General features: G+C 40.6%; 1 pseudogene; it reads left to right on the forward strand.

Moving 5' to 3' along the window:
- The first annotated feature begins 1,861 nt into the window (after window positions 1-1,861).
- On the forward strand, window positions 1,862-3,444 carry LOC102728023 (RNA-binding protein FUS pseudogene; annotated as a pseudogene).
- Window positions 3,445-5,610: the final 2,166 nt, after the last annotated feature.

The raw sequence follows: 5,610 nt of genomic DNA on the forward strand, positions 1-5,610 counted from the left end.
CCTGTTGGCTGTTTTTATATCTTTAGAAAAATGTCTACTCATGTACTTCACACCCATTTTTTAATTGTTTTGTTCTTCTTTATTATTGAGCTGTATGAATTTTTTATATATTTTGGATTTAGCCCCTTAACAAATATATGGTTTGCAAATATTTTCTCTTATTTCACAGGTTGCTTTTTCATTTTCATTTTAGATGCCCAGTATGGGCATTGCAACATTGAGTCCCTGACAGCCCTTCCAATCAGAATACATGTGCCTGATGTTTCAGCAACAACACAGACATCACTCATGAAATTAAATTTTCCCCAAGCCCAAACTACCTTCTAGTTTGGAAGCACCTATACCATTCATTTCTCTAGAGATGTGGTTCTCAATCCTTGTGTAGGATGTTACTAAACATCCTACAATACATAAGATGGCTCCCACAACAGAGAATTATCTAACCCAGCTAGCTCTTTTAGCTGTGCAACTGCATGCTGCCCACCCAACTCTCATCCAGTGTCCACTGCCATATGCAAACTCATGGCGAAGCCCTGCAGCCAGATCAGTGCACAATGACAGTGTCAATCCTCTGACTTTGGTCTTCTTCAATATTGTGTTGACTATTCTGTGTCTTTTGCCTCCCCATATAAACTTTAGAATCAGTTTGTCAATACCAACAAAATAACTTTTGAGATTTTTTATTGGGATTATATTGAATTTCTTAACCAAGTTGGGAATAACTTACATTTTGACAATATTTAGTCAACATTGAGTTCATATTCCAAACTATGAACATAGAATTTCTCTCCATTTATTTAGATTTTTCATTTCTTTATCAGTTTTTTTGTTTTCCTTCAAATAAATCATATACATATTTAATTTGATTTGTACCTAAATACTTCATTTTCCTGATGCTAATGAAAATGGTGTCGTGTTTTTTTATTTCAAATTCCAGTTGTTCATTGTTAGTAAATAGAAAAGCAACTGACTTTTGTATATTAACCTTATATACTGTAACCTTGCTATAATTGCTTATTAGTTCCAGGAATGTTTTTGTCAATTCTTTCAAACTTTCTACATAAACAATCATGTCATCTGTGAACATAGACTGTTTTATTTCTTCCTGTCCAATATGTATACATTGTATTTCCTTTCTTGTCTTACTGCCTCAGTTAGGACTTTCAATACAATGTTGAATAGGAGTGATGAGAGGAGACCCCCTTGCCTTGTTCACAATCACTAAATATGATGTTATGTGTATGTTTTTGTGAAAGTTCTATATCGACTTGAGGAATTTCCCTCCATTCCTAGTTTGTTGAGAGTTTTTAATAATGAATGATTAAAATCATGATTATTAAATGATTTTTCAGCATCTGTCTATGTGATCATATAATTTCTCTTCTTTAGTCTATTGATGTGATGGATTACATTAATTAATTTTTGAATGTTGAATCAACCTCACATACCTGGAATAAATCCCACTTGGTTGTGGTGTATAATTCTTTGAATTCCCTGTTGGATTCAATGTGCCTATATTTTGTTGAGGATTTTTGCACCTATATTAATGAGTGATATTGGTCTGTAGTTTCCCTTTCTTATAATATCTTTCTTTAGTTTTCGTGATAGGATAATGCTAGCTTTATAGAATGGATTTTTTTTAAAGATTTTATTTATTTGACAGAGAGAGAGTATGAGCAGTGGGAGCAGCAGGCAGAGGGAGAAGCAGGCTCCGCACTGACCAGGGAGCTGATACAGGACTCGATCCTGCGACTCCAGGATCATGACCTGAGCTGAAGGCAGTCACTCAACCAACTGAGCCACCCAGGCATCCACCTTATAGAATGGATTAAGAGAGTTCTCAAGGTGCCGGTGCTCTGTGGTGTTGGAATCTCGTTGCTTGTCGGCCTGTGCGCACATTTGCGGACATGGCCTCAACCTACTATACCCAACAAGCAACTCGAAGCTATGGGGCCTACCCCACCCAGCCTGGGCAGGGCTATTCCCAGCAGAGCAATCAGCCCTATGGACCACAGAGTTACAGTGGTTATGGACAGTCAGCAGACACTTCAGGCTATGGCCAGAGCAGCTATGGTTCTTCTTATGGACAGACCCAGAACAGCTATGGCACTCAGTCAGCTCCCCAGAGATATGGCTCAACCGGTGGCTAAGGTGGTAGCCAGAGTTCTCAGTCATCTTATGGGCAACAGTCCTCTTATCCTGGCTATGACCAGCAGCCAGCCCCTAGCAGCACCTCGGGAAGTTATGGTAGTGGTTCTCAGAGCAGCGGCTATGGGCAGCCCCAGAGTGGGGCTATGGCCAGCAGTCTGGCTATCGTGGACAGCAGCAAGGCTATGGACAGCAGCAAAGCTCCTATAATCCCCCTCAAGGCTATGGACAGCAGAACCAGTACAACAGTAGCAGTGGAGGTAGCTATGGCCAAGATCAGTCCTCCATGAGTGGTGGTGGTGGCGGTTATGGCAATCAGGACCAGAGTGGTGGTGGCGGTGGCTATGGGTGAGGCCAGCAGGACCGTGGGGGCCACGGCCGGGGCGGTGGCGGTGGTTACAACTGCAGCAGCGGTGGCTATGAACCCAGAGGTCGTGGAGGTGGCCGTGGAGGCAGAGGCGGCATGGGCAGAAGTGACCATGGTGGCTTCAATAAATTTGGTGGCCCTCGTGACCAGGGATCACGTCATGACTCTGAACAGGATAATTCAGACAACACCACCATCTTCGTGCAAGGCTTGGGTGAAAATGTTACAATTGAGTCTGTGGCTGATTACTTCAAACAGATTGGTATTATTAAGACAAATAAGAAAACAGGACAGCCCATGATTAATCTGTACACAGACAGGGAAATGGGCAAGCTGAAGGGAGAGGCAACAGTGTTGTTTGATGACCCACCTTCTGCTAAAGCAGCTACTGACTGGTTTGATGGTAAAGAATTCTCTGGGAATCCCATCAAGGTCTCATCTGTTACTCGGCGAGCAGACTTCAATCGGGATGGTGGCAATGGTCATGGAGGCCGAGGGCAAGGAGGACCCATGGGCCGTGGAGGCTATGGAGGTCGTGGCAGTGGTGGTGGTGGCCAGGGAGGATTCCCTAGTGGAGGAGCTGGTGGCAGCGGCCAGCAGCGAACTGGTGACTGAAGTGTCCTAATCCTATATGTGAGAACATGAACTTCTCTTGGAGGAATGAATGCAACCAATGTAAGGCCCCTAAACCAGATGGCCAAGGAGGGGGACCAGAAGGCTCTCATATGGGGGTAACTATGGAGATAATCGTCGTGGTGGCAGAGGAGGCTATGATCGGGGCGGCTACCAAGGCCGAGGCGGGGACCATGGGAGCTCCCGAGGGGGCCAGGATTGTGGGGACAGAGGTAACTTTGGCCCTGGCAAGATGGACTCCAGATGAGCACAGACAGGATCGCAAGGAGAGGCCGTATTAGCTTGGCTCCTGAGGTTCTGCAACAGCTTTTCATCTTGTACCCAGTGTTACCCTCATTATTTTGTAACCTTCCAACTTCTGATCAGCCACAGGTTTTTTGTGTAGGACTATGTAATTGTAACCATACCTCTGGTTCCCATTAAAAATCATCGTTTTAGTTAAAAAAAAAAAAGAATGGATTAAGAAATATTCCCTCTGCTTCTAGTTTCAGAAAGCAATTGTAGGGAATTGGAATCATTTCTTTCTCAAATATTTGGCACAACTCAGTGAAACCACCTAGCCTTGGTGCTTCTTGTTTTGGAATATTATGAATTATTGATTCAATTTACTTAGTAGATGCAAGCTTATGCAGATTATCTGTTTCTCCTTGTATGAGTTTTGGTAGAGTATGGCTTTAAAAGAATTGGTTTATTTCATCTAAGTTATAAAACTTATGGCTATAGAGTTTTCATAATATTCCTTTATTATCCTTTTAATGTCCATGAGATCAGTAGTGATGGTCCCTCTTTCATTTCTTACATTAGTAATTTATGTTTTCTCTCTATTTTTCTTGGTTAGCCTGTATTAAGAAGTGATGGGGGGCACCTAGGTGGCTCAGTTGGTTAAGCGACTGCCTTCAGCTCAGGTCATGATCCTGGAGTCCCAGGATCGAGTCCCGCATCGGGCTCCCTGCTCAGCGAGGAGCCTGCTTCTCCCTCTGACCCTCCCCCCTCTCATGCTCTCTCTATCTCATTGTCTCTCTCAAATAAATAAATAAAATCTTTAAAAAAAAAAGTGATGGGTATTAAGGAGGGCACGTGTTGTGATGAGCACTGGGTGTTATATGCAACTAATGAATCACTGAACACTACATCCAAAACTAACGATGTACTATATGTTGGCTAACTAAACATAATTAAAAAAAAAAAGAAATTTAAAGTTTATTTTTACATAAAAACAAGCATATTTATTAAAACAACTCATTTGTGGCAGTTCCCGCTCTATCATCAGACTCCCTGGGGCCCAAGCTCTGCTCTTGGGTAGAAAACTTGAGCGGTACTTCAACATGCACCCACCAAAAGTATTACATTTCTTCTTTCCCCTAAAATGTGGCACTGCAGGAAATCTTTCCACTGAAAGACAGCATTGTCTAGGCCTGCGAATTAACACGGAGAATATATGACATTTCATACTTATGAGAATATTTTGTGGCTTTTGTGATTTTATGGCATTTGATGCAACTGAGAACATTTTGTAGTTTTTGTGACTTTAAGAATCTGTCAAGATTACACAGGCTTCTCACTGAGCATTGGTGTAACAAGCCTTCAACATCCCCAGTCTCAAAAGTCAAAGAAAAACCTGGGTAGGAGGCAGGATGTATTGGTTAGAAGGATGAAAAAGGAAGTAAAAATCAATCTATCTCACTGCTGGGTGATGAAAGAGACATGCAAATTTGAGCTTATAGAGATGCTTCCTCTCCACACATTGCTGTAAATACACACAGAGGCTGGACAGAAAACAAGATTCACACAAACCCCAAGAGGATTGGAAAAGTCATCTCTTATCCATTTCATCTTTTCATGTAAAGATAAAACTATGGCATAAAGTTACATCAGCAAGTATTTAAAAGAATTTAAATATTGATTAGTAACATATGGTCCATATATTACTAATATTTTATATGAAAGTGAACATATAAAATTTATATGGTAATGACTACATTTCACAAATATTAAAAGGATCTCATTGTTTTCTTCTTAAAATATAATAAGAAATTCTAATATAAGAATACTTTATTACCTGTCTACTGCAATAAAAATTTTTAAGTAAATTTGAATATTATGAACTAAATTCTGTCTTCAAAATCTTAAGATTTATACAATGAAAACTTACTATACAGCACTAACTTGCAACCATTAATATAAAGTGATTTCACTGTATATCAGGAATTATTCAGTTATTTGACCTTCTCTTACTTGGAAATTTTTTTTAAATTTTTTATTGTTATATTAATCACCATACATTACATCATTAGTTTTAGATGTAGTGTTCTATGATTCATTGTTTGTGCATAACACCCAGTGCTCCATGCAGAATGTGCCCTCTTTAATACCCATCACCAGGTTAACCCATCTGCCCACCCCCCTCCCCTCTAGAACCCTCAGTTTGTTTTTCAGAGTCCATAGTATCTCATGGTTCATCT

The sequence above is a fragment of the Leptonychotes weddellii genome, chromosome 14, assembly GCF_054177405.1.
Source record: "Leptonychotes weddellii isolate Sample4059 chromosome 14, ASM5417740v2, whole genome shotgun sequence".
In the NCBI taxonomy this organism is placed as follows: Eukaryota; Metazoa; Chordata; class Mammalia; order Carnivora; family Phocidae; genus Leptonychotes; species Leptonychotes weddellii.